At 40.6% G+C, this 23,977-nt stretch overlaps 1 protein-coding gene across 1 annotated transcript in view; it reads left to right on the top strand.

The window, feature by feature from the left end:
* The first annotated feature begins 15,810 nt into the window (after positions 1-15,810).
* YES1 (YES proto-oncogene 1, Src family tyrosine kinase) overlaps positions 15,811-23,977 on the top strand; it is a 50,382-nt gene continuing 42,215 nt past the window's right edge. Inside the window, exon 1 of the mRNA XM_040060371.2 lies at positions 15,811-16,150. The gene's annotated coding sequence lies outside the window, so the exon portion shown is untranslated. The remainder of the gene's footprint in view (positions 16,151-23,977) is intronic.

Here is a 23,977-nt window from a genome sequence, read left to right as displayed (position 1 = left end):
AAAAACTGTCATGCATTTAGAAATTCAGCACACCGTTAAAAAAACAAAACAAAACAAAACAAAAACAAACAAACAAACAAACAAAAAAAAAAAAAGAAAACCCAAACCACATGACATTTTCTCTATCAATATTTTTTCATCTTGAAGTTTGGGGAATTTTTAAAAAAAATCTTCAGAAACAAATCTTCAGAAATTTCCTGACAAATATCTTTGCCCTCATCAATTATCATTTGCTGGAAGAAACTCATAATGAAATGAGTGCTTATAATTAAAAGTATGTCATATTAAATGATACACTCTTGTAAATATGTCATTTAATTTATCATTTCTAATTGAAATTTGTAAGGCACAAAGGCGGGCAAAACAAAATTAAGTCAAATTAATTGCTTTATTCAGACTGACAGGAGAGCTCCCATGACTTAAGCAAATCACAGAAAAGGAGGAAACCCTGCTCTTGGGATTACCAGCGATGTAGAAGACCAATAGACCTGCACAGACTTCTGAATTAGATTTCCCACCTGAAATCAGTGTCAGGGTGGTTGTCATGGTACTCCCTCAAGCATCAAGCTCTACAGGAAAGGAGCCTTAAGGAATAAACAGATGTTGGGAATGGTGACCTGCAGTCTAACTCCCAAAGGCTGTGTTTAAAAATAGAGCCACTACAGACAGGCAGGAGGCTAACTTGTTACCCCTCCTTCTAGGCCCTGGAACCCAGTATTAGAGCACCCATCCCAGCAACTGGCTTTTTTTTAACTCCACATTTAAAGATGCCGAAGGCTCCCTCTCTTTCATGCACTTGTCTGCTATTTAGCTCTTTCAGAAGAAGCACGTGATAGTTGTAATGATGTATTTGAAGGCAAAAGTGCCTGTTGCAATGAGAAGGGTGTAACTTAACTTCAGTACTTTTTCCATGTTCATTTTTATTAAAGGGTATTCTCTTCCCAACAACATTTTCTCTCATGAGCAACTCCACTAAGGTAGGAGTATAGGATTTACGTCTTGATGAATATAACAAAAAAAAGACTAGTGGAAAATCCTCCTGGGTTTTGAGTAAGGTTTTATAAGAGACCTCAATGATACCAGAGGCTGTTCTGAGGTATAATACATAAACTGACTTGTGGTATTCATGTGAAATTTAATAAATACCTCTAAGGTATATTCTTAAATATTCTAGTATGAAAGATCACTCTGATCACTTTTGTGAATTTCTGTTCTTGAAATATTGATTCAACAATTTTGAAGAGCCACTATGGTTTTCTATAAATACCAAACCAAACTACCCACAAAATTTGTTGTATGAGTGCACAGGTTACTGCATTCCTCTATGCAATATGCATTATGCAATTTATTATTGATGTATGTTACTCCTTATCCATCATGAATAACCTGAGATGAGCTCAGTTGCTTAGACCATGGTGCTGATAACACCAAGGTCGCATATTTGATCCCCATATGGGCCATTCACTCGTTAGACTAGATGATCCTTGTGGGTCCCTTCCAACTCAGAATATTCTGTTATTTTGTCATTGTTTAAAAAGAGATGTAACTAAGAATACGTAGAAAAATGGGTGAATGGTTTGCTTTCAAATTAACTGTGGAAAAGGTATAAATAAATTGGAATTACTACCTTCTGAGTTCTATGATGGTAACTACTGGACTTAATGAGAATTTAAGTGATAGACACCGTCTTTGGTAAAATCAATAACTAGGTCTTGAGCTGAAGTATTCTCACAGTGATACCTCAGTTCCTCAGTTTTCTTAGAGCCAACACATTTAACCACGTATATATGTGTGTGTGTGTGTGTGTATGTGCATTTCCTGTATGGGACACTGAGAACACCAGTTAATGTTTGATTTGTACATACACTTTTTATCTAGGTGTGTTTGTTTTCCTGCTGGTCTTAGCCAGTATACCTGACACCTGAGTAAAACCTTTGAACTCTCAAGTGTCATTTATTGGTGGAGTCAAATGATGTTTACTCAGCACTAGCTCTAACTTTAAACTTATCAAAATTGGCTTTGTCCAACGTAATCTATCCTGTTCTTCCCCAAAAATACAATAGCTGAACTTTCATTAGGAGGCCCCTGCCTCCTTTGACAGAGTCAATATAGCCAGAAGCAAGCACTAACCAAAACAATCTTGAACTAGTCTAATACTTCTCCCCATCTTAGCATCTACACTTACCAGGTTTCTCAAGAAACTAAAGCTCATCATAATCCTACAGGTCTTAGGAGTTCCTGCATTTTCCTGAATTCTTCAGATTCTTTTGAACCAAACTCTTACATTAACCCAACCACAGAGTTGACACATATCGTACCAATCCCCTCCATCACCAGCCCAACCAGTGAGCTAATTTCCCCTACCAGGGTCAGGCAGCCTGACTCAACACATCTCTTCAATCCAGGAGTCATTTGACTTTTCAGCCCTTTTAAACCCTGGATTAGGGTCAAACTTTAACCCTATTTTTAATCAGAACTCAGAGTTTAATCTGCAGTTGTGACTAGCATCATTTTCCCCTGCTACCTCTCTGGATCAGCCCTTCCTATTTGAACCTCTAGCTGCAACTCCAGCCTTCACTGAAAAGACCCACATCCTGTCCTGCCCAGTTACCCTGAAAACTGTCCCCTACCACCCCTAGTCCCCATTCTAACTTTAATGTTCCTGTAGGAATACACAGTAAACATAGATTTTTCAAGCTTTCTTTTGCAAAACACAAATCTTTACCCCAATCCTAACACGAGGCTCAGAACTGAATTTTTTCAGTTCTTCCCTGCCAGCTTCAGCCATGTCTCATTTCTGTGACAGCAAGGAATGAAGAAATTCAACAATATCCTGCAGCTTCTCTGTGGAGAAGGGCTGAGCTTACTGTAGGAAAGAAGCTTGTTTAGGTGTAAGGAGTCGGTGATTTTGGCCCATGATACAAGGCATGATTACCATTAGAACTGAAATTCACCAGCAATGCTGAGGCTAAAGAAGAACGTACATTCCTAGTCCCTGCAAAGTGCATGTTAGGTAAGAGCTTCTGCTGCAAGGAATGAGTGATACCTGTAAGATTTGATAGGCTGCATCTAGCAGAGAATGTTCAATATTCAAGTTAGAATTTCAGAAGAAATGAGCTGAGGGGGATTTTGCTGATTGTTGGGATTTGCAACTAAGTTCCACACAGCTGCTAGCTCACTTCCTCCCAGTGGGCTGGGGGGAGAGAATTGGAGGAGTAAAAGTGAGAAAACTCATAGGTTGAGAAAAAAGACAGTTTCATAGGTAAAGCAAAAGTCTTGCACACAAGCAAAGCAAATCATTCACCATTCCTCATGGGTAGGGAGGTATCTAGCCAACTCCAAGGAAGCCAGGCTATCACACTTAACAGTGACTTAGGAACACGAACTCCATCACTCTGAATGTTCCCCTGCTTCCTTCTTCTTCCCTCAGCTCTATATGCTGAGCATGATGCCGTATGACATAGAATATCCATCTGTACCAGCTGTGTCCCCTCCCAGCTCCTTGTGCACCCCTAGCCTGCTCACTGGTAGGGTGTGAGGAGCAGAAAGTGCCTTGACTCTGATTTAAGCACTGCTCAGTAACAGTTAAGACATCTCTGTGTTATCAACACTGCTTTCAGTACACTTGAAGTGTGGGATAAGGGGCCAGTGCTGGGGATGTGGGGTTGTATCTGCTACAGATTCTCACGATTATAAACTGGGGGATCAGTACTAGGAGCTGGAAATGGCTTTATATTATTCACTAGCCATGCAGGAACTGTTTTACATAGTACTTTGTAATGTAAGTTGTAGATCCTTGGCTTTCAGCAGTTTCTTTTTAAATGAGGCTGAATATACTTCTTTCCCCAACGGAGACTGGGAAATCAGCTGAAGTCATGTAGAGACATGAGGCATGGCTACAGCAGTGAATTCTGGGTATTTGAGCTTAAAAGAAACTTGGATTACAGAGCACTAGGTGATGTGCCAGGATTTCAGCAGGGAGGCAACCTCTGTGGCAGGCACCCAGGGAAACAGGCAGGCTGGTTCAAGAGCAAGGCACTGCAGTGTGGGATTGTAGCCGAAGCGCTCAGAGTGATATAATTAACTTGAAAGGGGGATACAGCTGCGTAAACTTCACATCCATACTTGCTCTAGAGAAGGAGCAAGTTCCTGTGGTTGAAGTGTGCTAAGAGGATTCTTTCTGAGTTTGGTGGCACAAAGTGTGCACACAGAGGTCCAAAAAGCAGCTTTTTCACATGTGAGGATGCTTGTTAATTCTTTTTCCCACCAACCTGTGTGTACTTCCACGGCCTGTGGAAAGACACAACAAAACTATAATGTCAACAATCATGAGGGTACTTGGCCAGTGTCTTTCCCTTTGTGATAGCCCATGGAGATCTAAGTCAGCCAGGCTGTGTGAGCCACCCCCTCTGGAGACCAGCATCCACAGCCGCTCCTCCTGGGTCAGCTGGCACGGTGCTAGGCTTACTACTGCCAGGAATACACAAAGGTCAGCAGACACCCAACAGAGAGAGTAAAATGGGGCTTTACCCTCCTCTGGAGTAAAGTACCGTGTTACTGACTGCAGAAACATGTACCATCCCGGGACACTGAAGGGTTCTTTAAAGCACAGAGCAGAAGTGCAGTGGAGAACCAAGCGGGAATACAAAATTTAAACACTGTGGAACTTCAAAAAGTGCAGAAGTTCTGTCACAGGTAAGACAATGTTAGCATCAGACCAGGACTTCTGAAACTCAGCTTCAGACCATCACCTTGAATTGGGTTACCCTGCCCAAAGGTGTCTATTTCACCGCTCATTGAGACATGGCAGTGCAAGAACATGTTCAGACATAAAAATGCAAATCAACTCACCTCATTAAATTCTACGTAGGGGATAAATACGTACATGCATTTTTTTTTTTTTTTTTTTTTAAAAACTAGCCATTTGCAGAGAGCAAGACAAATTCTTCTATCTTTCTAATTAACACCAAAGCAGACTAGGTTAAGTTCTTTCAGAAAGAGTAGCTGTGCTGTGGCCCATAAAAACCAGTGCTACTTACATTGGGCTTTAATTGATTGGAATACCTTGTGTATTAGAAACAATAATAAAAAAAAAAAAAGGTCAGTATCATTTCTATAAAAATTACTCATGGAAAGTGAGTATAATTTCACAAATACCTTGTTACTTTTGGGGCATTTTTACTCTTTTGTCAGTGAGTGTCTCTGCTTATGAAGGATTCTATGAAGGATACTATGAAGGATATTTTTTAAACCATTTTTCCTTCATTTTATTTTAGTCAGAAAGTCCTTGCATCCACACCAACAGTGAAAAGCAAAAAAAAAGTTTGAGGCTTTTTTTTTCAGGAAAATTATTTCCTGTAAACTTTTTTTTTTTTTTTTTTTTTTTTTTTTTTTTTTTTTTTAACCCTATTACTAAGGTAAATAAAGTATGGTACTCTGTGCCCATATAATGCAGAGTAGGAGGTGAATATGCCAACCTATTTGCTTCAGCAGTTAAAGGAGTTCTGGCTTCCCCTGCCCCTACTCCTCATAGACCAGAGTACAAATGCATTCATGAACTTAAAGGCACTTCTTTTATCCAAAGTGTCCATAGCAGTTGCATGAAAAAAATGACAAGCTGAGATTCACAAGAGTTCGAACTTAAACCTTCTTTGTGCAACCAAACCTACCCCCTCCACAAGAGTACTTGTCTTCAAAAACATGCACCATTTCCATTAGCACATAAAGAGAGATTGACATCTGTATTCATGGATTTGTACAAATAGAGAAAGAATATGAACTGTTTTTCAGGTCTGTGCTGGATGCTTATATTTAATTATTGTCCTTAGACTTATTTGTAAATGTTAAATTTCTATGCACATAGCCATACCAACTGTTTTTCTTGAAAAATTTATTATGACAGCGATTCGCACAAAAGCCACGGGCAGGAAGGTCTCCCAGGGTGCCTTTGAAGGTCTTCCCCACAGAAGTTTGTCTTCAAAGGTTCTCCGAGTTCAGACATTCCAAAGTTGCAGCTTATTCTTTTGAAGTTCTCCAGGAAGCTTTGTTGCTGTGTGGCCTTAGGACACTTTTGCTATTTGTTTTCTTTTGACTGGTTCAGAAAGAAATTAACCAGGTGGTACCATGAAACCAAAATCATCTATTTGGCAGCTTCCACAAGAGGGTGCAGTTGCATTTGCTAAATCCAGAGCCAAACAGTTAATAAACGGATTGCAGCAACAGCTGCCAGGCTGCCTACAGAAATGACTAACGAAACAATTATAGAAAAAAAACCATCAAATGTGGTGAAAGATGAGAAAAATTATATTGAAACACACTGACTGTATTAATAAACAGTACTGTCAGGTGACGTTGAATAAAAAACCTGGCCTTTCAAAACTCCGTGGGATACATTTGTAATTTGTTTTCCTCGAGCCAGTGAAGAGCCACAAGCATCCCCAGGGGAAGCCCCCAGCTATTAAATCCAGTCTTCCATTTGAATTTGACTTCCCAGACATTCCCAGAAACATCATGAAGCAAATAGAGAATTTACTGATTTTACCAGGATAAATCCACAGTGATCCTGGGCCCTTCAGTAGCTCACCCTGAAGTCACTGCATTGAGGTGAAGCTCAGAGTTGTCAGTGGCCATTTTGCATATTGGACTAGCAAAGGTTGATTATTTTACTATAGTTTTTTATTACGAAAGCCCCTAACAGACCTGCTGTAGGGACCAGCATCTCGTTGTGAAAACTGCACACAAAAAAAGAACATTAAAAAATTACACACTCCTGCAAGAACCAGGTGAAAGTTCACATAACTTCACTGACTAAATGATCCATGTGGCAACAGGCATGATGCCAACAATCACCTTCAAATGCCCATCAGGCTTCGTTTGTTGCTCAGCTCTCCTTGCATGTTGGTCCCTTAAACCTGTTCTGCCCAAAGCTCTGCAATGCCCAGCTCTAAGAGCCTTTTATCCCTATGGGACACTTCAGCCTGGCACGAGAGATAAGGTCCAAGTGTGAGTGAAATTTGAGAAGTCATGATAGATATTTAGAGTGTTTGACATGGGCTGGTCTGTTGGTCACTTCTGCTCTTAAACTTGGTGAATCACCTGTTTATACTCAGAAAAGCATGTGATTAACTTGGGTAATAGGGAATAACAGGCTCTGTCTCCTACCCACTCTTGACAAGATGAAGCTTGCCCTGATGTAGAAGAAGCCAGCACAGTTTGTCACATTTAAAGCACAGGTTCCCTTGACAAATAGGCATTGAGACAGCCATCAGTTCTAGCAAGACAGCGAGTCATGGCAACTTTTACAAGGATATAAAATGTCCTGACAGGTTATCCCAACTACCTGTATCCTAAAAATTCAGTAAGAGTATGGCAACCCTTATCTTTCCTGAAAATACTTTGCTGTCATTAAAAAGAGGTTTGTGCCCATTTTTTAAAAACAAATTCAAGAGCATGCCTCTAAACATTCCATAGTGATGAATTTAGCTACATGTTTTTAAAGCTAAAAGTATGTTTTTAAACATACAAATTTTTGCTTGGTGGACTGAGACTTTTTCTAAAAAAAGCAGTGTTCATTTTTTAAAAATGCCCAGTCCTAGCAAAACAGTTGTGAAATCTCAGATGTGATTTTTCATGTCAAAGGCCCAAGCTTTCCACCAGAGTTCTCTCACATTTTTACAGTTCTCAAAGCGACTCTCTAAACATCATATTTCAAATGTGTTGAAACACACCAAGTTATGCTATATGGATTTCATCAGGTTATGTTTGTTGTCCAGGAAATACACTTACCTTCAAATGAAATTCTTATTGCTAGGTTGGTGCAGTCATAAGATTCTCCTGAGAGAACATTTTTAAATGCACTTGGTTTTGGCTTGACTGCTTCCCTCTATTGCTGCTCCAGAATTTTCTGTTCACAGTTTTTAATAGAAAAGTGGTTTCTGTAATACTTTTTCCACAGGAAAAAGTTGGTTGTGTCAAAACAATGTAATGTCCCTTTGGGAAAATAAAAAAAAAGAGTTCAAAATGTTTTGAACTGTCCAAGCAAATCTAAATGTTTGGCTTCAAGATGGTTTGTCATTACTCATCATGAGTTTGTCATAATTTAGGTCCCTCATTTCCCCCCATCATCTGGGGTTCCTGAATGGATTACATTTTCCATCAAGAACAATAATGTCCCTTCTAGCTCTTATGCTGATGCATCAAAGATGTCCAAGCCCATATTTTAAAACCAAAATACTTTGGAACTTTCTGAGTTTGGTTTTTCTTTCCAATTAGAAAACAAAAGGAAAAACGGGGGACAATTTTGAACACACAGTCTGATTTTCAACAGGCTCAATTTGAAGGAAAGAGGACTGGGAAATTCTTGTGCTTTGGAAAATCCCACTTTAACCAAAAGTGAAAGGAAAAATAAGCCAAAGGAAGAAGCATGTGAGTCATACAAATGTAATCCTTAATGTCATATATTTTTCTTTATCTGGTATTTTTATTTTTTCATTTAGTTACACTTTTCTGCATATTATTAACTATTATCTTTTTATTCCATCATTTACAACTTATTCCATGAGAAATTAAATACCAACACACAATGGTAACTGGTTTCAACAAACTGTTTAATGAAATGTATGCAACAAAAGAAACTAGTGGAATATGATGCTACTTAAAAAAAATAAAAGTGCAAATGTTTTAACATTCCCTCCAACATTTTACCGTTATCTGAAACAACAGGATCAATTACTTGCATATTCAAAGTAGTGGGGGGTGGGGACAAGAGGACTGTTTGCCAGCTGCCTTCCTTAGAATAACTCAAAATTTGTACAAATATATGTTGGTAAGACCTCTCCATTCTAAATAAATTTGTCAATTTTATAGCCTGCAGTTCTGAATTCAAGTCATATACTTAGTTCTTCTGAACCTTTATAGCAGTCTTTTTTCTTTTGAAGCATATGAACAGAAAGGTTCTGGGCGGCTGTGACATACCATCACCAGCTCCAGCACTCATGAAGGCAGGCTCAGGTTTGGTTCTGTTCTGCTCCTTTTTTTCTCCTGAAAGCCAGATGCCCGAGAAGCGCGGTAATAAAACATCAGGACAAATCAGGAGCCTGCAGAACAAAAAGAAGAGTAACTCAAAAGTAGTTTTCCTTCTTTATTAATTCCTGTATATTTTTTTCTTTTTGAGCTATGGGTGGAGAAGGCTAGAGCTGCTAACATTTTCCCACAATAGTTACTGCATGGTAGGAGGTCCGTTCCAGCTCTGTATTCCCACCTAATTGCAAAGAAATGCTGGCTTAGCCTTTGAAGCCTCGGAACAGAGTATCTCCAACCTCCTCATCTTGTGAGAAGAAATGCAGATAGAGTTTTTGGAGAACTCACCTTAGATCTACCAAGCCTCTACATGAGAAATGAGACTGTACAGAGGCTTACTTGCCTTTGGGCCAGGTATCGACATACTATTAACACCTACTGCAAAATGCATATCTGCATGGGAGACTTGAGACATTTCAAATGGCTGTGTCCAGTTTGGAAGCAGAGGTGCTGCTCTACAACTTAGTTGGCAAAGTTGCTTCCTTCCAACATGAGAAAGCAGCAGATTCTCATTTTACAAATGTCAGAGCAGTGAGGCAGGCAAATGCCAAGAACAATCTTTACCTAGAAAAAGTGGAAGCTGGGTGGTTACAGGCAATTGAAATCTCTCACACTCAATAACAGCAATTAATAACGAGGAAACGATACAAGCTCTGCTTTTAATAAACTCAGGCTTCTTCCATCTCTTCATGTCTTTTTCAGATGTCAAGAATCAAGCTTTATACAAATGCTGCCCCTGGAGTAGTTGTCACCTCAGCTGGCTCCATGACTCAGTCATTCAGCCCCAAGACAGATTCTCAGAGAAGAATGGAAGAGACTGCCTGCTTCACGGGAACAAAGCAGATAGTGATAAGCAAACCAAAGGAGTGAGGTGAGAGCCACAAAACTCCATGCAGAATCCTGTAACAGTTAAACATCAAGAAAACAGAGCCATCTACTCTTCCCTATTCCCCACTACCACTGCTCTCTCCTCATCTATTAATACAATCACATTGGACTTTCCTAAATCCTGAAATTTCAGCAAATTCAGGTGGTTCTGGCTGTAGGTGGGATAAGAAATCACTGGTGTCCCTATGTTACTACCTTTTTCCTCATGCCAGTGAGCACAACAATGTATGTGTATCATTCCCTAACAAAATTGCATCAACATGTTTTTGGTTTATAGGAAACTATTAGAAGACATAAACTAAGATCATGTTGGCAGAGCTGAAAAACTATAGGAAAAAACTACAGTTGTAGTTACACCAGCAGACCTGAGGGGACTGTAACCTCCACCAGAAGGAATGGTGATGAGAAAATTAAAGTCATGAAAAAAATAGAAATAGAGGGCACAGCAGTTATGCCCACCTCTAATGTGAACAGTCCCATCCTGATCCAAGCTCCATTCCAAGGATCTGTTTGACATCACAGATTGAGGGGATGATTTTGCTCCTGGAACTATTCCCAAAGTAATAAATTTCATCACATTCATCTCTAAATTAAGAAGGAAGCCTTTCTGATCCTCAGGGTTGTGACCAATTATCCTCAAAACATTAGGACAGGAAAACCAACCTGTCACGGAAAATTCAAAAATATCTGTTAAGCATCAAAGTATAAAAAAGGGCACCAACATAGTCCATAGCCTGAGGAATTTGTTCATCTTTTGGGAAAGAGGTAGCTGAGAGGAAAAGATCATACAGAGTCCCAAGTAATGTTTTACTGCTAATGATAGGTGAATAAGATGATTTTTTTTTTTTTTTTTTTTTTTTTTTTTTTTTTTGTAATTCTATTTCACTTCACTTTTTTTATTAAGTCATGTAAAAAAGCACCACAACAGCATGTGTGTCCAACAGTAAAAATTCAAGATGCCCTGGAAAAGGCATTTTGATGCAGAATCCCCTTCCAGTGCTGCACAAATACCATATTAACTTGGATTCTGCAGCTACTAACATTATTAAGCATTACTCCCACAATAATATCTTAGGTAGTCAGTACAAGAAAGACAAAATAAATATAACCATTATGTATATGTGCAAGTCTCTCAAAGTCAGCAGAAATGGCTTCTTTATACTGGCTATCAAATTAGATCAGAAGTCTCTTAAAGACTATGAATGACTCTGGCAGTGATGTCAAAACCAACTCCAGTTCAGGTCAGCTTTATTGCACAAACTTCTTTTCCTCCTACTCGTTTTCCCTTTCCACTCTCCTAAGAGTACATGACCTGCTTTGTGAGGAGGAAGGCATACATTCCAAATCTCGCAGAAGAGCACAGTGGCACAAGTAAACATATCTTTTTTTTTTTTTCTTTTTTTTTTTTAACATGTATGTCTTCACAGGTTTCAGATTTTTCAAATATGAAATTTAAATGAAAAATAAAAAAAGAATGTGTAAAGCCTCCCAATTAAATCCTGCAAGAACCAAAGACACAGGATGTGAAGTTGCTGCTAAAGCAGGTTTGAGTGTTAAGTGTTCATCATATATAGTACTGCCCTTAAAACAAAAGCAGTAGTTATTTTAAGTAACCATAAGCAATACTCATGTGCAATTCAAAGGAGATCGGATATAAAGAGATAAAGATTAGAGTACAGCAATACAGCTTTCATTATACAATGTGATCCAGCGTGTCTGATGTAATTGGATGTGACACAAATGTAAATAGCAACAGGTTTGGGAATACAGGTTTTTCAAAGTCTATCATGCTTTTAAGTATAACTTTTAGTAAGTTCAAAAACAATCTTTGAAACTATGTTTTTCAAAGAGAACCCTCTATATACTTGCTAGAAGTATAATATGCATAAATAATTAGACATGTTATGCAAGACCAAACAGAAGCGCTATTTGAGAAAGAACGGAATATTTAACCACAGAAATGGATGTGGGCACCAAACACAAAGATCTTGGCCATTTGGAGATGCAGATGCATTTTAAGGCAAAATGGTACATCTTAAAATTTTTAAGTTTAACATGAGGCATAAATAGGATATGTGCTTCAGAATAGGAAATAATTACAGATCTACCACAGTGACTTAGCATTCCATTTCCTTACCGAACTACTATACTGGTATGTAATTTGCATTATATCCAAGGAAGATGTTTCACTTTTAAACATCAATGATTTTATTAATAGCTTCTGGAATATTAAATACAAATTAACATGACAAAAACTACCCACTTATTCGACTAATGCTTAGAATATTCAGATTCAAAAGAAAGATATTTGGGATTAAAAAGAAATACTATGTTTTGCTAAACACCATGTTTTAAAAATATTGATCCAAGAGCTTCAAAGTAAGCACGTGACTAATACTAATTCCAAGATTAACTGCTTTTTTGTAATACGATCATACAGTACAATGAGCAAAGGGAACTTTGCACCTGAATTTTCAGAGGTGCTGCTATAAAATACCACTGTTTTCTACACTTTCAAAGAGCAATAGCTAGGATGAGGCCTTGACTACCTCAGTTATTTCTCAAAAGGAGGGCATTAATTTAGGTCCAGAATAATTTTTTATTTCTTTTAAAAGAAATAAAAAAATGTCCATGAACAACTATAATGTTTTTCTATTTATTCTGAATCATTAGAAAGCAATCCCACCAAGTGTTTTCAAGAATGTCTCAATGTTTCCAGGTTAATACCACGTGTCCCAAAGATTAACTTTTGGCATGTATTGTTAAAGCTCTTCAGAGAATCAATTTGTCCATCTCCTTCAATATATCAGGATGCAAGTCCCGTATTACAACTACAAACCACTGAACCCATAACAGTGTTTGAAATATCTTAATCTGCCTTTTTCCATCTCTATTCCTCTGTTGCTCCTTCTTTCTTTCTGCTCTTATACCTGTATACCCCCATATCACCCTAAAAATACTTTACTTGGCATAATGTGTACCTGATCCTATCATACATTTTTGGTTTGTTACATTAAGGATTGTATAACTATAAATGATTACTTACTTTAGAAAGTAATTCAAATATATGAGAAATTTCAAAGATAGTACATGGAGAATGCCTTCCTAAACGTAGGCTATTTGCACAAATCTTCAAGATTAAGTTAACACCCACTAACCACGCAACACAGAGGAGGAGTTAGTGAATGCTGAGTCTGTCTGAAGGGCTGTTTGGGAAACTGTCCAGCAAATGGCTGCAATGAACCCCTACATCAGTAGCTTCTTACAGTATATTCCAGCCATGCTAAAGCATTCGAAGGCAGCTTCTCCCTCCTCCTTCCCAAGCAAGGTCAAAAATATTAATTTAAAGCAAAAGAATAAAAGAGAGGGAGGAAATTCCTAGAAGTGGGCACTGCCCTTGCCTAACTAGCAGCTGAGACTTGTGGTAGTTTCAGCTGATTCAGCCTCCTGAGTGAATACCAAACGGTGTCAGTCCACCTGCACTGCAACACATTTGAGAGCCGACTCAGGCACGGTGGCGGTAAGGGAGCTTTACCCAGGTATCATGTGGCAGACAGGTTGAAGGCTGCTTGGCTGGTAGGCAAAAGGTGGCAATGACACCCCGAGTCCCATCCTGTGCAGGATTAACCAGGCTGAACCACTAACAGTTAATTTGCTTTAAGTCACCTGCTCAACATTTCCTTATAAAAGGCACACTGTGAGGCACACTCAAACTATCAGTGACAAGTGCATGACAATTTAAGAAGCAGCCAATTTTTCCACTGCAATGAAAGCATGTCTAGCCTCCAAGACTCCCAACTCAAACCCTCATCTATTCTGTCACACCCACATGGTGTGAGTCTGAGCTTACTCTCAGCTATGGGACTGGTCAGCTCGTCTTCTCCCCAACTGCTCTGCTATTTTAATCACACTGTGCTTGAAATTAAGCGTGACAGTCTCTGCACTACCGACCGAGTCAATCACTGGTACAGCCCCAGTACTGTCTGTGGCAGCCAATAGCACATATACACGTAAAACAGCAAGTAGAGGAATAGCTCAGCCAGTTAATAGCTCAGCCTTTCAGAAACCTACCAAATCATTCCTTACGTTGGTCTTTAGGAGAGAAAGCAACAGGAGAGGTGTGATGAACTGACAATCCCAACAAACATTTCAGTATCACACAGGCATCGCCAGGTGCCATGAGAAAGGACTACTCTATAATCCCATCCATCAACACCGAACCTGAAACCCAGAAATCAAATTACAGCGACAGCTGGCAAGAGCCAGTATGTCTCTAACTACGAAGCTTTAGCCCAATGCCTAAAAATTTCTTTAGTGAGTCATTTTGAAATGTAACGAAGATGATAACACAACTAGGTCTTGTGTTTTTCAGACATGCATTTTACCATTGTGCCATAAAATTAACCAATCAGCAACACTTGTCTGTGTATACAAAACCCCACAAATGATACTGGAGCTCAAACCTTGTTCTCACTCAAGACTACCATGAGCCCAGTTGGAGCTGTGAAGCTGTGGCACAGCTAGAGCTTCAACGAGTCTGCAAACTGTTAAGTAATCTACTGCCAAGGTCAATTTGTAAAACTCACCATTGTTTTTTAAATTAAAAATCAATTCTGTAAAATGCGAGTTAGATTTCTGACTGAACAGGAAAATATAAACTCCATCACTCTAAGAGGGTTACATGAGAACAATTTAAGGTATTGAGTTCTCCAAATCTAGAACACTTCTGGGTTTTTTTTATTTTGATCACTGTTTAAGTGTATCTACGGTCCTCTAAAAGCAAATACATTCAACTTTATCTGAAATTCAAAAATACAAACGGCTTTACTCTGCAGCCTTTTCTGCAAAATAAACTGGACATCCTGACTCAATTATTTTTCTTAAGAATAAATTATTATTAGGTTATCCTTAGTGATCAATACAATTACTGCCTTATGATCACGCTTTACAGAAAATAAAGCAGGGAGATATGTAAATTTGGCTACTAGAGAGCTGGACACAATAAAAGATAATGCTGAATGAGAACCGCCGATTTGCCCACGTAAATGCCATTAATTTTGGCTCTTTAGGTTCATTTTTTTTCTGTTCTTTCGCTCCTCCCTGCAGTCTGCAGTTCTGAAGGCTAGATGCACCTGAGCCACCTTTTTCCATGAAGCCCTCCTTGACACAAAACCGATTTTTTTATTTCTTAAAATACGAAGCACTGACTTATGGAACCGCGATTAGTGGGAACCCCGTAACGTAAGATTCCCCGGAGTTACGGATGCTTAATTTACGGGCTCGTTGTTTGCTCGGTGTTCGGCACAGGTCTGTTCCGTGCCGTCGCTCTGGGCGCCCCCGAGCTGCCGGCGCGGCTCCCCGCCGGCCGCTGCAGCACCCGCACTGCCGGCGGGCCATCTTGCTTCTGTCTGACCCACAGGCAATCATATGTACCGAGCCTAAGCCGTGGCCCACCTGAAGATGCCTAGGCGAGGAGTTTTAAAAGTTATTTTTGTTCGCTTTTCACGCACCACGCCGAAGGGCTCCGCTGCCGGAATCTTTCGCGTTCAGCTTCTCTGGCAAGAGAGGCTCACCGAGCTGACCCAGCCCGGCACGGCACGGCACGGCACGGCACGGCGGGAGAAGCAGCTCCGCCGGATCTACCCCGACCGGGCTCCCCGCCACCCAAGGCCGGGAGTAGGCGGCCGCGGGGCAGGGCAAGCCCCGGCTCCCTCCCCGCCGCCCCCGCGCCGCCCCGCACGCCTCCACCATGTTGTTTCGGTGCGCAGCGGCGCGGAGGAGGGACCGCCGCCGCCAGCCCGGCTCCGCGGGGGCCGCCCAGCTCCTCCCCGCGGCCTCTGGTTCGGGCGCGGGGGTGCTGCCCCGGCCGGGAGGCGCGGCGATCCCGGCCCGGAGCGCATGGAGGGAAACACGGTGCGGAGGAGGAGCCGCGGTGCCCACCGGAGATCCCGGCCATAGGGGCGGGGAGTCTCCTCCTCCTCCTCCTCCTCCTCCTCCTCCCGCAGCGAGGCTCCAGCTCCCCGCACGCACCGGAGCGCTCGGCTCCCTCCTCCTCGTCCCTCCTCCCTTCCCCTCCTCCCCGCTTCCCTCCCCGGGTCGCCGCGGCTCCGGGAGGAGCGGGGGGGGCCCCCGCTTCCTTCCCTCCCCCCCTCCTTCTCCCACCCGCCACGCCGAGGAGAGGCAGGTGAGGCCCCGGCCGCGTCCCCGCTCCGCCGCCCCACGGGAGCGGCGGCCGCGATGGCGGCGGAGATGGAGGCGCTAGGCCCCGGCCGCCCGCCCCCGGCCTCGCCCCGCCGCCGCGCCCCGGGGGCGGGGGGCGTCCCGCACCCCCGGTCCCTTCTCCTCCGCAGAAACTTTCTCGGCAACTTTCTCCCGGGCCCGAGCCCCTGGCCGCGGGGCCGAGGGGTCGGACGGGCGGGCGGGAGCCGGGCTGGGCTGGGCTGGGCGGGCTGCGTGGAGCGGGCTGCGGGGAGTAAGTTTGTGGGGGAGGGCCCCGTGACCCCCGCTTGGCCCGGTTCCCCCCCGGCCCCTGCCCGCCCGGCTGCCGCGGGCGCTGCGGGGCGGCTGCTCGTCCCCCGCGGTGGCGGCGTTCACCGCCCGGGCTGGTGCTCGGCGTGAGCCGCTCCCGGCGCGGGGCCGGAGGATGTAAAAGGGCAAAATTCAGGAGTCGCCTGTAGGTTGGTCCGCGCGGTTTAATCTTCTATTAATTTTTCTTTTCCCCCGCCCTATTAGTTCTGGTTTTTATCCCATTATAGAGTCTGGGACACGACCGCTTTACATTTCTGAGTCATTAATTTAAATGTTCAATCATCACACTTCATCAAGGCTCCTTGTCTTCCTTACAGTTTAAAAAAAAAAAAAAATATGCTGGACGTACAGGCCTCTGTTCCTGCGGAGTCTGCACATAACTTTCTGCTCTGTGTGGACACACACAGGCTTGATGTGCTTAAAGTTGTGTGCTCAGGCCAGGGGCTAGCGAGACTCCTTCAATATTCAGTATTACAAATATGTGAAGTTTATGATATGGTTATTTATTATATTGATATATGGGGTTCTAGGTGTGTTGTGTGTGCCTTTGGGTATTGTCCACTTGGCAGCGGGAAAACTAGGACAGAAATATTTCTGAAGCTCGTGTTAAGGTGTGTTAGGTGTATGTGCTGGATTTAACCCTAGGCAGAGACTGGTCATTAATTAAAAATTAGATGTTTGTGTTTACGTAAAGTAACAGAACGTTCCAAAAGCAGTTTTGAAACTTGGACCATGTTGACAAAGAAAGTGTATTGGTTTTCACTTAATAATTCATAGACAGCTGAATGATATTTCAGGCAAATTTTGCAAGAGAAATTGATCTTTATTTAGGGGAGCCAGATACAAAAGTTTATTTCAGAGTCTTTTTCTTTCCTGTTTGGAAAGTAAGACCTTGAAGAGGGATAAAATTGCCTTGTCAGTTACCTTTGCAGTACCTCTGTTGGTAGTTAGTACAGTTCAGCCATAATCATGTTTTTGTAGGCTTCACGGAAGAGCGTTTCCTTTCCAAACAACAAGACCTTGCACTTCCACTCTTATTTCTGACGTGTATCTGTACATTGAGTTGTAGGAGGTTCCTACTGAGCACATGCATAGAATGGAGACTATGTGTGTGTTTTGCACAGCCAGGGTGTTGCAATTAATTTCGGGACAAGGTAGCATCTGTAATGGCAACAGAGACAGCAGCAGCATGGGCACTCTGCTTCTGCTGCATTTCAAAGAAAAAGATCCAGTGGTACTAGGTGTGACAGTAGTTAGTAGCAGCAATTGCCAGTAATTAATTATTCCAAGTGCTTTGTTAGCTTGCTTTCTTTAACAGGTGCAGCTCAAATAGAACTATAATCTCTGTGTGCCTTTAGTCTCTCTAATAAGTCTTCTGGCTCTTAGAACATTTCAAATAAATTTGGCAGCAGAGGCTTCCCAGGTGAGCGGTTTCAAAAAAATTTCTCTAAGTAAGGAAGCTAGGTAGAATGGAACTTTTAACCTGCACACCAGAGTTCACAGCAACGCTTACCTCAGGCTGGAAGTTGATGCAGGAAATGGAGCCTTCCTGGTTTTGCCGCTTGCAGAGCTACTGGTCTAGTTTTCAGGAATTATTTAATGTCTGGACCCCAGTACCATACTATCTGGAATGAAACTGGTGAGCCCAAGGTAGCTTTAATCTCTATTTTGTATTATAAAGAGAGATTTTCATGGAAATGTTTGTTACTCAACAACACTTCTTTGGCTGCAAAACGAATGAATGAAATTGAAAATATACTTAAAATGCTGCATTATTTTGAAATAGCTGGAAAAATACTCAATACGTTTTTGTTGTGCTGCATACTGTGTAATGAAATTATTGAAAAACTTCACAATTTGGGGGTTTCTATCAATATTCATTTGACAGAGCAAAGAACTATTCTTCTGCACCAAAGAGATGCTCTTTATTTTGAGCTTCGTGCACTTCTGCAGCTCCTGAAGAATGAAATTGTCACTCTGTTCGTTCTGATAAATCACGGCCATCATGTGACAGCGATGTGAAGGTCTGCGGTGTGGCACATGTGAGATTATGTGGTCAAAGTTTACTTTATGAACAAACTGGCTGCATAGTTTTACTTTTCCATAGAGCTACCTGTGGACAAAAGCTGTGTATTTTCAATAGTTCCTTGTGTTCAGAACATGAAATGCGTTAATGTTAAAAGAAATGCGTTCTTTCATCCATATTCCCTACTCACATCCAACTGTTTTGCTGCATAGTTTGATCGCAGTTTGAGTAAGATACCTTGATGTTAGTTTAAAAATTGGTGTCAGTACTAACGCAAAAATGACTTTAGGAACACATCATTATTCTACTGTATGGCATCAAGCAGCCTTTTTCAGGTAGGACACCTTCCGTGCATGCATACACAGTTTGTGGTTTCTGTGAAGTCCTCCTGAAAGGTTTCAGGCTTCTAGTTCTGAAAGTCCTGTGCCTGTTGATGGAACAGATTGATCCATGAGGGAGAACTGCAGTGTCTCCAGCTACTGTAACAGAATGGGTTAGTTTTTTGGGTCTTGGAGGAACCACCTCCAAATGCAAATAAATAACTCAGTCTCAGGATTTATGCTCTCCGTGAGAGTGCCAATAGGAGGCAGTTTTATAGTGATAGATTTTATGATGTGGTAACCACTATTTTTTATCATTTTCCAGAATACAAACTGCTTTACAGTTGCCATATGGGAACTTCTTTCAATCACTACAGTCCTTGGCTGCATGGATTTGTACCAATGATTAGAGCTGTAGGGTTCCAGATTGTATGACCAGTTGCCAGGTTTTGAAGGTAAACCTGGACGACTTCCCATGTGTATGTTGAGTTTAGTAGGGGAAAAGTAATATTGAAAAGATGGCTGTCAACTAATTGTAGAACAAGTTTAATTTTAGGTTATAAGAGGTCATTCTTACTGCCTTTTGCACTTACGGGGTTTTTTCCTTGATGGTGCCAGTGCATCAAAACAGAGACTGGCACCAAAATAAGTCATTGGAATGAGTAGGACTGCACCCTTAGGTAAAATTAACACGCACGGCTGATTGCAGGATCAGAGATCAAGATGATAATAACTTTAATGCTATAAATTGAGTAAGTAAACACTCTTACTTATGCATGAGTTTTGTTCCCTTTAGATTTAAACACATATTCTTTGAAAATGTAAAGGGTAGCTGGAAATAGGATAGGAAACATTCTCTGTTGTCATTTTGGATAGGCACTGCACAGAGCACTGAGTTTCATGCTGTGTCCTGTAAGTCAGTGGGCCAAAGCCATGCACAGCTGAAATCAAGCCCTCGAGCTGGACTTCTGGCTAGCCCTGGCTTGTATCCGAGCCCCACAGCTCAGTGGGATACTGCTGTAGAGATCATCACTAACTGCATTTAGGGCTGTGTTGACCGAGACTGGGGTTTTGTTTCAATTTTTCTTGACTGTAGTATTAGGTCATGTTATAGGGCATGGTTGAGGAAGTAAAACCTCAGACTGGAATAGGAATAATTTGTATTTTAGCTTCTTAAACACTGTTAGTTGTTGAGTAGGGAATTTGATATCTTTTTTTGCTAACCTGGCTGTATTTTATATTTGTATTTTTGGAAGGCAAGTGCTTTTGTAGTAGTGTTACATGAGACTTTAATAAGTATTAATATTGACTGCACCTGTATCTTAAATGTTTCTGTAAATTTTGAATTCTGATGGTGCTACTGAACATTAAATAATTTGTCTTTTGACTTGTCACTTCAGGGAGATGAAAAACTTCTATGGCTTAAGATGTTTCTGTGGCTTTTTTCACACCAGAAGTCTAGAGAAATCTGAGATAAATAAATGTTCTTCAGAAGTGATGAACCCTTTTAGTTGAAATTTTAGGATTATCTAGACCAGCTTACAAGAGTGAATAACTTTATTTAATTCAGTGAAGTGAGTAAACACGCTTCACTGTGTGAAGTAAATCTTTGTAGATCAGGGCTTTTTAACTTTGTTTTGGAGAAACTTGCTGGAGAATTTTGTGGCATCAATCACACATTTAAACTCAGCCTTCATATTGGAGGAGTTTGATTTGGCAGGGTTAAATTCCTTTGCACATGCCCAAAGCACTCTCTAGTGTTGCAAAACTGAGGCAGTAGTAGTGTTTTATTCATGATGTGAATTATGGAGTATAAATGCAGTCAGGCCTCAGGTGTGCTTCCCAGGACTGACAGCCCCATAGAAAAGAAGGGTCAGAGTGGAGGATGGTGTTGGTGTTCCAAATGTTTGCCCGGAGTTCAGCCAAACATTTTGATGGTGCATGCAAACTTCAGAAATAAAGTGTCTGGGCTAAAGGTTTTGAAATTTTCAACCCTACCTAATGGCCTCACAATTTTAAGAAAAGGCAGGGCTCGTGCGGGTATTTAAAGAGTAATTAGAGGGTGCTATGGATCTCTTGTGTATTGCAATTGTGTAGCATTATAACTGTTTTGGCAGTCAGCCAGCAAAGGGAGACTTAAAACAAATTAATAGTGAGCAATCCAGTTTTAATAAGTTATTTTAAATATGGTTAGATAACAACATTAATATTTATGCCAAAAGTGTGACAAGGGAAAAAACAGATCTCAGTTGTTATGTGTATCTTCTTGCTTTTCAGGAGTATTTTATTGGAAACTAAAATCATGACTGACACTTGTAACCACAGAAGAGTAGAAGAACCTTCCAAAGTCCTTCTCTTTCTTTACATACCCTTCCTGTTTCTGGTTGATTTTTACCAGCTCAGCCTGTTCAACATAAATACTTTATTTTGCCAGTAATATTACCCCAAAGTCCAGAAGCTGCACCAGTAACAGGATGGCCACAAGCTTTCCTAATTCTTAGGCTGCCTTCCTGAGCATCCAGTATTGCCCAGCATTTCAGATGGTGGGGGTCTGTGGTGAACCTCTGGTCTGATTCAGAGGTGTTGGGGTTTGATGGACTTCTGGTCTAATTCATAAAAGCTGGCCTCTCAATAGGCTTAGCTTAACATGTGCCTCACAGAGGAACAACACTTTTAAGGTTTTGGTCTAAGTATGCTCCACTGAAAAATGAATAGCAAATTACTGTCTAGAAAATATTCTTGGTTTTGAAGTGCATATTTATCTGAAACTAGCATTTGTTTGCCAGACTTAGGAAAGAAAACATTATCAAAGCTGAGGTTGAGGGAGGAAATTTAAAAGTAAATACAAAAGTTCTGTATTTCATTGTAAAGTGTTTAAAACAAATCGCTATGATTAGTTATACATCTTTTTAGTGCGCTTGTATCTCCTTTCTTTACCTTGATTTTGATCTGTTTTTCCGGCGGTCTGCAGTTTGAGATAAAAACCTTACATTACTGATTCCCAAACTGAGGTCTTCAGAAGAATATTAACAGAAAAAATATGTAGTGCTTCAGTTAGAAGTTGATCAGACTTCGTCTGTGAGAAACACAGTTAAGTATGACGTTTAGGTCTGAAATCTGTATTAAACAGGGGTCTCCAGACACCTTGAAAATTACAGATCTGCACCAAACCTAGTAGCAAAGTTTGTGTTTTAAAAATCTGTAAAGACGCGGCATTTATATTCATGTGAAGACTAAGCAAGGGTGAGGTGAAATGGGAGGAAAGCTTGTGGTGATAAAAGCAAGTGGTTTGTGTCTTTCTTCCTATACTTCTTGAGCTGAAAACAGAACATACCAGCAGAACATTTTGCATCTCATAGTGTTTTGTTGATGCCTAGTATTTATCATTTGTGACCAGCTCCAGTTGCAGTAGTTCAGTTGAAATACTCCACGTTTCCTTAGAGATGTGAACTTGTAGCGATGCTCTGATGAACCTGGGAACATACTTAGTAATGCATCTTATGACCTCATAGGTGACCTCTCCTAATAGCAAATCCTGCAATATTTCAGTGACAGGTGAATGTGAAAATACAGATTTTTGTCTTCTTTTTCCTAATACAAATTTATGCAAGGCTTAAATAAGTTCTGCAGGGCAAAGACCATTCTCTGCTCTGTGTGATGACCAGCCCAGGTGAGTTGTGTATCATTCTTAAAAGAAGGCTGTCCCTTACTGAATGGGGACAAAAGACTTGTCCTTTTCTGGATGGTTTGGGGTTTTTCATCCTAAATCTGAATAGAGCCTCTCTTTGATGCGCATATTCTTTAACTGAAGCTTACTGAAAGAGCAGTTGTTATAAATCAGACTGCAAGTCTATCTAGGCAAGTATCTGTTGTCTTGATTTTTAAAAATTTTTTTTTTCAATCCATTCCAGATAAATTTTTAATGTCTCAAGTAAAAGTTCTTGGAAGTTTAGTTAGAGGCTAATTTTCAGCGTGGGTTCTTTAAGCAACAGATGACACTTCTCATTCTGCCTGTTCTAAATAAAAAGTATTCGGGTTTTTTTCCAGCAGCAATGTCTTAAAATTTAGGTGTGCTCTCTGGCTTCTGAGACATGTGATACTTCAGCATTTTTGCTGAAGTATGTTCTTAGTTTTTTTCTTTTTGGAATTCTCCCGCCATATATTTTAGAATAGAAGTTGCGTTATAGAATGACAAAGCCCTTAAAGCAAAGAGGGGATGGGTTTGTTTAGCTGATACTGGTGTTAAATATTTGTTTAATGGATGATTAAATGCTATAATAGCATTGGCCACATTAGCTCATCCCTATCTAACTGAAAAGATTCACTGGGGAGAGAAAAAGTATATTAGTCTCACTGTAGACAGCCAAGTTGAATTCTGTTTTCATAGTAAAGTTAAATATTGTATTCAGGAACACTTGGAGCATAGAGCAAAATACTCTTCCTTTTGAAAACAATTACTGATGAAGAAAAGAGAAGGGAAAACAAGGATAATCCCTGACATGTTACTACTAGTCATTTGGGGAAATTTTCTTGACTAACATTTGTTTTCTCAAGCTTGAGAAGAAGGCATTGTATTAAAATTTTGTAGTTGGTGGGGGAAAAAAGGGTTATGTTTTTGTTCGGTGAGTTTTAAGGTTTTTTGTTTGTTTGTTGCTTTTTGTTGTTGTTTTTCTGTGGTTCTAAGTGAGAGAGCAAACTTTTCAGCTTCAGAACACACAAAAATTAAATACTAACTGTGTATGGCTTTAGAGGCTAGGATGCAGTAGTAATATGAGTACCTTTTTTTAACTTTCAAGTACAATTCTGTACTGTATTTTAAGTACAGCTACACACTTAAAGCACAATTCATAAATCATAGTGATTGAGGCTATTTACAGTGATAAGCTTTCAAAATATCTTGCTGAATAATTGCACATTATGTAATTTGCTAAAAATATCAATCTTTTTCATTTTAGGAATTATTTCTTAGCTTGTACACTGTAGAAACCATAGAACTGATTGATTCAGGCTATCCTGATATACGTAAAATGAGACAAGTGTTAGTTTATAGATGAAAAATTATTTCCCTGGAAACGTTTGACTTGTTCTTGCGTAGTAGGTGTATTTAAATATTCCGGAATTCATTTGCATTGGTTAT

Source organism: Hirundo rustica, chromosome 1 (genome assembly GCF_015227805.2).
Source record: "Hirundo rustica isolate bHirRus1 chromosome 1, bHirRus1.pri.v3, whole genome shotgun sequence".
In the NCBI taxonomy this organism is placed as follows: domain Eukaryota; kingdom Metazoa; phylum Chordata; class Aves; order Passeriformes; family Hirundinidae; genus Hirundo; species Hirundo rustica.
This window is presented reverse-complemented; position numbering and strand designations above follow the sequence as displayed.